The 10,970-nt window shown below is 45.1% G+C and overlaps 1 pseudogene; it reads left to right on the top strand.

Annotated features, from left to right (window-relative positions):
* Window positions 1-9,117: 9,117 nt before the first annotated feature.
* On the top strand, window positions 9,118-10,737 carry LOC147905822 (aldehyde oxidase GLOX pseudogene; annotated as a pseudogene).
* The last annotated feature ends 233 nt before the right edge of the window (window positions 10,738-10,970 follow it).

Below are 10,970 nucleotides of genomic sequence, written 5' to 3' on the forward strand. Positions count from 1 at the left end.
CCTTCCATACCTTTATCCAAGTAAGTCCTTTTGAAGTTGTTCTTGCTTGCTCTTTCCAGTTTTGTACTTTCTCGCATCCAGGAAATGCATCTAGGTATGAGCGTCACGTTCTTTTATCGGGCGCAACGTCCTTTTCGACTTTCTAGTATTCTCGCCTGTCGGAGCACGTCTATAGGCGCGTCTCAGGGCGTGTCTAAAAGCGCATCTACAGGCACGTCTATCTGCGTGTCTGGCTTGTTGTAGACACACACAGATGCATCTGTAGACGCTCACATAGATGCCCTGTTAAATGCACTTTTAAACGCACTGTTAGATGCGCTTTTAAACGCATTGTTAAACGCACTATTAGACGGACTGTTAAACGCACTGTTAGATGGACTATTAAATGCACTATTAAACGCTCTGTTAGACGCGTCTATAGATGCGCAAATCAGACGGGTCTATAGACGCGCTCTGACAGAGCCTCTTTTTTCTTCCCCTTTCTTCTCAGCTCCCAAAGTAATAGATTTGTTTCCTTTTTTCCAGTTCAACATGTGGGGAGGAAGTGCTTCTAGCTCACTTGATCCGCGGGAATCGATTTGGAAGGACTTATATAATCTTTTAGGGCACCCTCCTAGTCTTGCGGAGTTATACGGGTATATGACGGGTACCCTTAACACTCCCCAGGAGTCGGCACTACAAACTCCGAGCCACCCCACACCGCCTGAGATCACCCCAGCGGAGTCAGCACAGCCATCTTATGCCCCTTCCCCCGTACCGTCTTATGCCCCTTTCCCCATGCCGTCTTATGTCCCTTCTGCCATCCCGTCTTATGCCCCTTCCCCCATGCCGTCAGGAGGTCCTTCTGTCTCGGCGAGCCGTCGACGTACTCCCCAGCCGTCGAGACTCGGTTCTCTAGCTACGAGTGGTCAGCATAGTCCCGTGCAGTCCCCAGCTATGAGTGGCCAGCGTACGAGCTCGACACGACAGGGTAGCAGGCGCAGTAGCAGGGAGAGCGGTGGCGGATGCATGGCACAGTGCTTTGGGCCATGTGGCGGTGAGGAGGAGGATGATTCAGATGATTTAGACGTGCCTCTGGGTGATGGTACGATTTATTATGACATCACTCAGACAGCATCTTGATGGATGCGCGGGGGAAGGACATCATGGCCTTCATGCGCTCTGTAATTGCTAACAATTACAGAGATTGCTTTATCCACTATAAAGACCACCCAAAGAGGTTGGCTGATGAGACCCTCGCTACTGTTCGCTCTAGGTATCCTAACCCCCCCAATCGCCAATTCACATATAAATGGGCCAAGTCAAAGATTGTTACCATACTTGGCAATAAAAGATCTTCGCTTAAGAGGCAGGCACTAGCGGAGCTTGCCAGGCTTGAGGCAGGTCAACCTCCAAGGGGCCCGCCCCACACCGCTCACAAGCGTGAGTGGAAGAAGGCAATGAAGTCAGCGAGGAAGGAGCCCAGTCTGTAGCACGTGGAGGCATGGAGGATCCAGATGGAGAAATATGGAAGCGCGCATTTTGGAGCAGGGGTTGTTGAATCATGGGAGGCCCAATTTGTAAGTATCGATCTCAAATTATATTGCTTATGTAGTTTATTAGGAGGTTGGTTGTTTCTTTATACTAATCCCTCCACAAAGTGTATCGCGGTCATGTAGCTTGAGATCGTGGGCAGATACCCTACTCCAGTGGAGACAGCCTACCACCGCCACCATCGTAGAGGAGATACATGGAGGCACTTCTATGATGACGGGTTGATTACTGAGGAGCAGTATACCCGAGCTACTGGACAGGCCCTCGAGGTATTTGAAAGTAATTAAATAATGCCAAAATTATAAGTAAAGATTTGATTTTTCATACATTGATATATGTTGTCCCTTGTTTACAGGCCCATGCACAAGACGACGAGGAAGACGAGGAAGGAGGCGCAGAAGGGAGCGCAGAAGGGAGCGTGGAAGGCAGTGAGGATTAGTCGTAGAAGTAGTGCTACTATTCTTTTTTGTACTTAAAGCCACTGGCTTGGCTTCGTGCCTCTTGTATATAGACTCCTCTTATTTTTTGTACTTGAAGCCACATGACATGGCTTAGCTTCCTTATTTTTTATACTTGAAGCCACATGACGTGGCTTAGCTTCGTGCTATATGTATATGCAAGCACTTTTTGAGCTTTCAATTTTATTACGTTTTGGAGTTGTAATATTTTATTTGGAATTGTAATTAAAATGCGGTTGGCTATAAGAATTGAATTACAGAATGTGGATATGGGATTCTTGTAACTATACAGCATACACAACATACACAGTATTCTGTAATTTTTTTTAAAAAAAAAAGCACGTCTATCAGTGCGTTTAAAAACGCGTTTACATTCGCGTCTGTCTATTCGACTTGCGTCTATACGTGCGTCTATATAAGCACGTCTATTTATGCGTCTTTGTGCACGTCTATATGCGCATAAGTTTGATATATAGACACGCAATTAGACGCGGGTCTCCAGACGCGCAAATAGACGCGCCCGTAAGTTTTTTATTTAGTTCATGAAACGCGTCTGTGCGCGCGTCTATGGGTGCTTTGTCTTGTTGTGCTTGTTGGGACTATGTTATTTGCATACGATCCTTTAGTGAGGAGGATTAACAGGCCAAGATGTTGTGGAAGCATGGCTGGGTTGGACCCATTGCCTAGTCTAATACCATGTAAGATTATGAGTCTTGGGCATACGTGTAACGTTAGAATGATTGTATTGATTGATGATTGATTACAATAATAATACTTGTGCTCATTCGCATAACCTCGGAGGTTTATGTGGAATGCAAGAGCATTAATCTTACATTCCTATACTTCGAAGCAAGCGCATCGATAGGCGAAGCGAAGCAATTCCGCTCAGAATGGCCATCGCGGGAACGCGCTCTTAGCTACCTGGCTCCTCCTGCCGATTAGGACAGCGTAGCGAGGAGCGCCCCGTCACGGGTGGAGTCGTGAAGGTGGCTGTGTTCTACCAAAAACGTCGTAATGACATGGCCGGGAATGCCGGAAGTTCCGTGGCTCGACATTCACCAGGTTGTTAGAAGTTCACGAGTCGTGATTCAACAGTTTGTGTGAGCCGAAGTTGCCGAACAGCACCTAAAAATCTGCAAACAGATCAGAATGTCACAGATCTGTTGACCATTGTACTTAATGCACGTAAGAAATGCCAAAAGAGTATTACTATAGCTAGCTAGTGACGATTTGTGATAATTGATGAGAGACGTGGAGAGATTGAAGCATTGAGAGTGAGAGTCGGTGATCACTGATGAGGCTTGCACGTAGTGGTGCATGATGAAGCTGATAGCGCCTTTTTAAGCATCTGCCAACCCCAGGACAACTCATCATCTATTGGTTTGGGTCCTGGGCGACGCTCCCACGTTCAATTCCTTTGTCTCGACTCTTGCATGGCAAAAGAACCGGCTGCACGTTCCCAACGATCCCAACGGTACACTCTCAGCAAATGTCTTATCGAGAACCCAACACTAGAGTCTGGAGATCTCAGATATGGGTCAACTCTCTTAGCATTATTAGTAGTTATATCTCATCACATATGCGTGGACAAGCGACTTGGGAGTTGCATCATGCTCGTCAACCATTTTAAACACTTAATGAGCAGCTCATAAATAGTTGTGGAGAACTAAGTAGCAACTAATAACTACACTCAGAAATAGTTGTGGAGCACTAAGTAACATCGTGCTCGTCAACCATTTTAAACACTTAATGAGCAGCTCATAAATAGTTGTGGAGAACTAAGTAGCAACTAATAACTACACTCAGAAATAGTTGTGGAGCACTAAGTAACAACTGATAAACAACTGATAACTAATAACAAAAAACATAGTTACAAGATGGAAACCAAAACATGAATATCTAGCTTGTTCTTGCTTGTTAATTACTCACTCGAGCAAGATGTGTAAGGAGGGGTCGAATGAAAACCTTCACCCATGTCTTTTGGTTGTGTCTGATGGTCTAGATTTTGGTTCAAGCCACAGGCTCTTTGCCACTACTTCAATCTTCAGGGTTTGTTCTACCATTGTTTGTTGGGAGACATAGTAATGTTGCCTTCTTCCCTAGGTTTTGTTTGCTACTCGCCACTTAGAGGGCAAGCATTTTATCCATTTTGGTCTTGCAAAAAATTTGGTCATTTTTTAGCGTAGGAATCTATTCTGATGGGAGTTAGTATGATTGTATCGATGCCTAAGATTGGTCTATGGAGCTGTGCATTGAATGTAGGTGGTAAGTTTATGGAAAGGCCTACCTAAGTTTGAGTCTATTGTTATAGTATAAGACCGGAATTGGAGCTATGAAGATTCGGAAGGAAATCTGCACCATTCAATCAAAGTCAACTTTCAAAGAAATAAACTTTGACAACCTTGCTGCCAAAAAACAAACATGATAGCATGACATGTAAGCCATTCACAAGAGTGCAAAAGTCAACAAAATAATCTTTCAAATGGCACATAAGCATCGATAAACTGATCATAATTCTAACAAACTCCTTGCCACCCTCGAACCTTTAACAACCGCCTTTCTCAAACACAAGGAGGACACTCTCTTGCATTCTTATGTAGTCCACGAAACAAAACGCAATCGTTGACGCATGCATGGATGTGCTTGTAATCTAATCCTCTAAGAGAGGTCACATGTTGCCTTGCCATATCTCTTGAGGTCGTTAATTTATTCTCCCTAATTGGAAGCATTTTACACAATAGCCTGCACGTGAAGACCATAAATGAGGAAAAACATTTGAGTAATTGACCCACTAGCATAATTCACCATGTTTACAAAATAGACTTTAAAGCTTACTTGAGTAATGCATTCAAACTTGCATTGCTCCATCTATATAAGATGGTTTGCAAGTTTAGTAACTCAAGGGAGGCACATAGAACAGAGAAAGTGCACCCCTCAAACAGTGGAGTCGATGCTGCAGTAAAAAGATTGTCCTACTCCATGCTATCATCCCTCCCTTCGGATGGTGGATACGGAGGGATTCATCCTCACTAGAGCTACTTCTTGAAGAGCTACTTCTTGAAGATGAAATCCTACAAACAGACAACCCAAAAAAATTTTCTTTTCTTTAAATATTTAATTTTAAAACTCTGTGGCGCGTCTAAAGGCACGTCTAAAACCGCATCTGTTTGTTCTATGGTGTGCGTCTATAGGCACATCTAAAACTGCGTCTGCTCAGTATATCTAGACATGCAATTACACGTGTATTTAGATGCGCTATTAGATGCAGTTTTCAAATCTGCTTTTAGCACGCTCGCTTTGCTTTTCTTCACATTACTTATACTTCGCGCGGCTTGCTTGCTTTGCTATTAATAGATCCACAGTTTCGACGCTTAAGAGGAAGGCACCTACACTTACTTCCAAGCTTATACTTAAGAGAAAGGCACCCACACTTACTTCCAGGCTTACAGGAGAAGAGGGTGAACAAGGAAGAGAAGCAACTTTGAAGAAGGAGAAGAAGCTTCCATACCTCTATCCAAGGTAAGTCTCTTTACGGTTGATCTTTTTTGGAAGTTGCTCTCTTTGTATTTGTCCTTTGTCGTATCCAACAAACGAATGATTTTGGTATCAGTGTTACATTTTTGTGTCAGGCGCATGTCCTTTTCTACTTTTTAGAATAGTCTGTCTGTCAGAGTGCGTCTATAGACGTGTCTCAGGGCGCATCTAAAACCGCGTCTACAGGCATGTCTAGACTGTTTGCAGACACAGACAGCTGTGTCTATAGATGCGCTATTATACGCGCTTCTCAGATGCGTCTATAGACACGCTCCGACAGTAATATTTTCTTCCCTTTCCCTTTTTTCTTAGCTCATCAGTAATCATCTTTTTTTCTTTTTTCCAATTCATCATGTGGCTAGGAAGCTCTTCGGGCTCACCTCATCTCTGGGAGTCTATTTTTAGGGACTTATATGACCTTTTATGGCACCCTCCCAGTCCTGCAAAGTTATACGGGTATATGATGGGTACTCTAAACACCCCCTAGGAGTCAGCACTACAGAAACCAAACGACCCCAACCCTACACTAGCTGAGATTACCCCAACAGAGTCAGCACAGCCCAGCCGGCTACATAGCTGAGGCCCTTCTCCCATGTCATCTTATGCCCCTTCCCCCATGCCGTCTTATACCCCTTTCCCCATGCCGTCTTATGCCCCTTCCCCTATGCCGTCAAGAGGTCCTTCTGTCTCGCAGAGCCCTTGGCGTACTCCTATGCAGTCGAGACTCGGTTCTCCAGCTACGAGTGGTCCCCATAGTCCCGTGCAGTCTCCAGCTACGAGTGGCCAACGTACTAGCTCGACATGACATGGTACCAGGGAGAGCGGTGGGGAATGCATGGCACAATGCTTTGGGAGGAGTGGTGGTGGGGACGATGATGATTCAGATGATTTGGACGTGCTGCCGGGTGATGGTAGGATCTTCTATGACATCACTCAGACAGGAGGCATCTTGATGGATGCACAGGGGAAGGACATCATGGCCTTCATGCACTCTGTAATTGCTAACAATTACAGAGAATGCTTTATCCACTACAAAGACCATCCAAAGAGGTTGGCTGATGAGACCCTCGCTGCTGTTTGCTCTAAGTGTCCTAACCCCCCCAATCGTCAGTTCACAGATAAATGGGCTGTCAAAGATTGTTACGATACTTGGCAATAAAAGATCTTTGCTTAAGAGGCAGGCACTAGCGGAGCTTGCCAGGCTCGAGGGAGGTCAACCACTAAGGTGCCCACCTCACACCACTCACAAGCGTGAGTGGAAGAAAGCAATGAAGTCAACGAGGGAGGACCCCAGTCTGCAGCATGTGGAGGCACGAAGGATCCAGATGGAGCAATATAGAAGCATGCATTTTGGAGCAGGGGGTGTTGAATCATGGGAGGCCCAATTTGTAAGTATTGATCTCAAATTATATTGCTTATGTAGTTTATTAGGAGGTTGTTTCTTTGTACTAACCCCTCCGCAAATTGTGTCATCTTACAGCTTGAGATTGTGGATAGATACCCTACTCCTATCGAGACAGCCTACCACCACCACCATCACAGAGGAGATACATGGAAGCACTTCTATCATGACGGGTTGATTACTGAGGAGCAGTATATCTGGGCTACTGGAGCGGCCGCTGAGGTATTTGAAAGTAATTAAATAATGTCAATATTATAAGTAAAGATTTGAACAAGAAGACGAGGAAGAAGACGAGGAAGGAGGCAGAGAAGGGAGCGTAGAAGGGAGCGCAGAAGGGAGTGTGGAAGGGAGCGAGGACGTGGAGAACATAGATTAGTCGTAGAAGTAGTGCTAGCTATTCTTTTTTGTACTTAAAGCCACTGGCTTGGCTTGGTGCCTCTTGTATATACACTCCTCTTATTTTTTCTACTTGAAGCCACATGATGTGGCTTAGCTTCGTGCTATATGTACATACAAGCACTTTTTGAGCTTTCAATTTTATTACGTCTCGGAGTTGTAATGTTTTATTTGGAATTGTAATTAAAATGCGATTGGCTGTAAGAATTGAATTATACAATGTGGAAATGGGATTCCTGTAACTATATAGCATGTACACAACATACACAACATTCTGTAAATTTAAAAAAATATATTATGTAGTGCATCTAAGTGCGTCTATATACGCGTCTGTCTATTCGAGGAGCGTCTATTTACGCATCTATAAAAGCGTCTATAAGACCGTTTATAAATGCGTTTATACACGCGTTTAACGATGCGTCTGTCTATTTTTTAAAATTTTTAGCAGAGCATCTATTTAGGGGTCTAGATGCGCATCTATATGCGTGTCTGTCTGCTATATAGATGCACTGTTAGATGCGAGTCTCTAGACGCACAATTAAATGCGTAAATAGACGCGCTCGTAAGTTTTTTTTAGTTCAGTAAACGCGTCTGTGTGTGCGTTTGTGGGTGCTTTGTCTTGTTGTGATTGTGACTTTGGAATATGGTGGGCGAGCCAAGAGTGAATCTTGCCAACAAAGAAGAGGGGAAAGGATGCGTTGTGAAAGTACATGGATTGGTATTGAATGCAGTAGGTACATGGCCGACAGGAGCAGCGGAGATATGTACACAAGGATGAATCCAAAGCTTTGAAAAGACAAGGATTTAGAAATTATCAACAAATTATTTTTCTCTTTCAAATTAGCAAGGCTCTAGAAATTCCCAAGAAACTAATTTTCTCTCAAAAAACAAGGATTTAACAAGCTAAGGAGTTACTAAGCCCTACCACTAAAGGGGCATGCCAAAAACAAAAAAGCTAACGAATGCCCAAATTCACTCGGGCTATACACAATTCAAGTTTCAACCTCGAATGAAAATGAAAAAGTTAAATTTCACTACAAAGCAAAGACGCTTCCAGTGTTCACCAAAAACTGAGGTTTTACGTTACACGAATTGTTAAATTGAGAAAAAGCCTTAAAATTTTGGGAGAGAAGGTTTTTGCATATGTGATTTTGAGGCCATTTTAGTTATATTTTGGTGAAAAACCTGCAAAATCCTGAAAAAAAACCTTGTAAATTTTGAAGTTGAAGGTGGATGGATGTATTCAAAGCCAGCAGCGATAAAGCCACCCGAGCAGCCAGAAAGCCACTAAGTTGATAGGATCTGGGGTGTTGCATGGTAGCTCTTTGAGCAGCTGCCCTGCATCATCTGAGTGCTCCCATCAACTGGCCCATCTTCGTCTCTGGCTTGCGTTCCATCTTGGTATCTTGTGCTAATTACATCTTCTCATCTTGCAAATCCATACAGAAACGCCAGTCTTCGTCTTTGGCTTGCTTTCCATTTTGGTAACTTGTGCGAATTAGATTTTCTCACCTTGCAACTCCATACAGAAAGTCCCGTCATCGTCTCTGATTTGCTTTCCATCTCGGTATCTTGTGCAAATTAGATCGTCTCAGCTTGCAAATCCATACAGAAATTGCACTCTATCTATGCCTCCCAGCTTCTTAGAAATCCTTGAGGAAACTCTACTTCTGTCCTTGCTTCCCTCTAACGTAGAATCGTACCTCTATGCAGATAGATATAGACTTGCATCTCCCGCTGTATCTCCCATTGCTTCATTTCTAGCATCCCTTCACTTCAGTGGACCTCCACACCATGTCCCAGCTTCTCTTTCTTCATTTGATCCTTTCCTCCATCCTGCTCTTCACTAGTCCCACGGTTCATGGAGCAGATCCAGTTGGGACCTTCGAGTTGCTTCTCAGCAATGCAGGTATCGCCTCCATGCATTCTGCTGTTACTCGCTTCAACACAGTCATCCTCTTGGACAGAACGGACATCGGGCCTTCCCTTATCAACCTCCCAAACGGTACCTGCAGAGACAACCCTAACGACCTTACTCTGAAGCACGACTGCACAGCCCACTCCGTCATGTTCGACGCCGCCTCCAACACCGTGCGCCCACTCTTCATTTTCACGGATACCTGGTGTTCTTCTGGTCAATTCTTAGCTGATGGAACAATGATGCAGACAGGAGGTGATTTTGACGGAAAGTATAAGATCCGCCGACTAGCGCCATGTCCAGCGAATGGTACTTGCGACTGGGTGGAAGACCCAGTAGTGCAGCTGAAGGATCCCAGATGGTATGCCACAAACCAATTGTTGCCAGATGGAAGGACGATCATCGTTGGAGGAAGGGGAGTCTTCACGTACGAATTCATCCCCAAGGCTGCCGGCGAAGGGAGTTACTCTCTCCCATTTCTCAACGCCACAAACGACTTCGAGAACGACAACTACTACCCTTACGTACATTTGTTGCCCGACGGAAATCTCTTCATCTTTGCCAATCGGGACTCCATTCTTCTCAATTACAATACAAATACGGTCCTGCGGACCTATCCGACAATCCCAGGCGAGCCCCGCAACTATCCATCCGCAGGTAGCTCCGTTCTTCTTCCGTTGGATGGTCCAACCTATTACAAAGCTGCGGAAGTGATGGTTTGCGGAGGGGCGCAGCTGGGCGCGTTCAAGCAATCGAGTAAGCAGTTCCCATGTTCACAAACTTGTGGCAGAATGGTGGTGACTTCTGCAACAGCAAATTGGTCTATGGAGACAATGCCGTTGCGCCGATGCATGGGAGACATGATCCTGCTCCCGTCGCGCGATGTTCTTATCATCAATGGTGCACAGAATGGATCTCAGGGCTGGGGCGAAGCAACGAATCCTGCTCTCAGTCCAGTGATATACCGCCCCGGCTTCACTTCTGCGACGCGATTCCTTGTCCAACCCGCCGGCACCATCCCTCGAATGTATCATTCCACTGCCAACCTACTTCCCGACGGCCGAGTTCTGCTTGCAGGCAGCAATACACATCAATTCTACACTTTCACGGGTGACTTCCCCACCGAGCTCCGAGTCGAGTCGTGGTCTCCACCGTATTTACAGCCAGCTAACACTCCGAGAAGACCAATTATCGTAGCTGCTCCAACTCAACTGACTTATGCTTTGGTTTTCACCGTTACCTTTGCTTGCCAGCGGGCACCAGGTTCAGTTGAGATTAATTTGATAAGTGCACCTTACAGCACACATTCTTATTCGCAGGGGCAGCGCTTAGTGCGTATGAAGGTTCTGTCACGGGTAGCACTAGGCAGCAATCTCTACACCGTCACCGTGGTTGCCCCCCCGAACGCCAATATAGCTCCTCCTGCCTACTATATGATGTTTCCAGTGCAGTCGGGTATGCCTGGCAGCTCGATTTGGGTCCAAGTCACAGGTTGATGACATTGTTCTCAATATAATTAATTAGGGTCTGCAATAGATCATTCTTTCAGATATCGCATCCTCATAAAACTCCAGATTCCTGCACGCGGGACTGGTTCTTCTGTGGGTATTGCTGAAGATGGCAAAAGACCTTGAGCAGTTCCCACGGACGAATTGTACGACTGAAAAAAGGGCAAGAGTTCCGAGCTTTAAGCTTTTCATCACGATGCTTTGTATTCGAAGTATGGAAC

Source organism: Dipteris shenzhenensis, chromosome 1 (genome assembly GCF_047967505.1).
Source record: "Dipteris shenzhenensis isolate YYH24624 ecotype China chromosome 1, Dip_SZ_1.0, whole genome shotgun sequence".
Lineage (NCBI taxonomy): Eukaryota > Viridiplantae > Streptophyta > Polypodiopsida > Gleicheniales > Dipteridaceae > Dipteris > Dipteris shenzhenensis.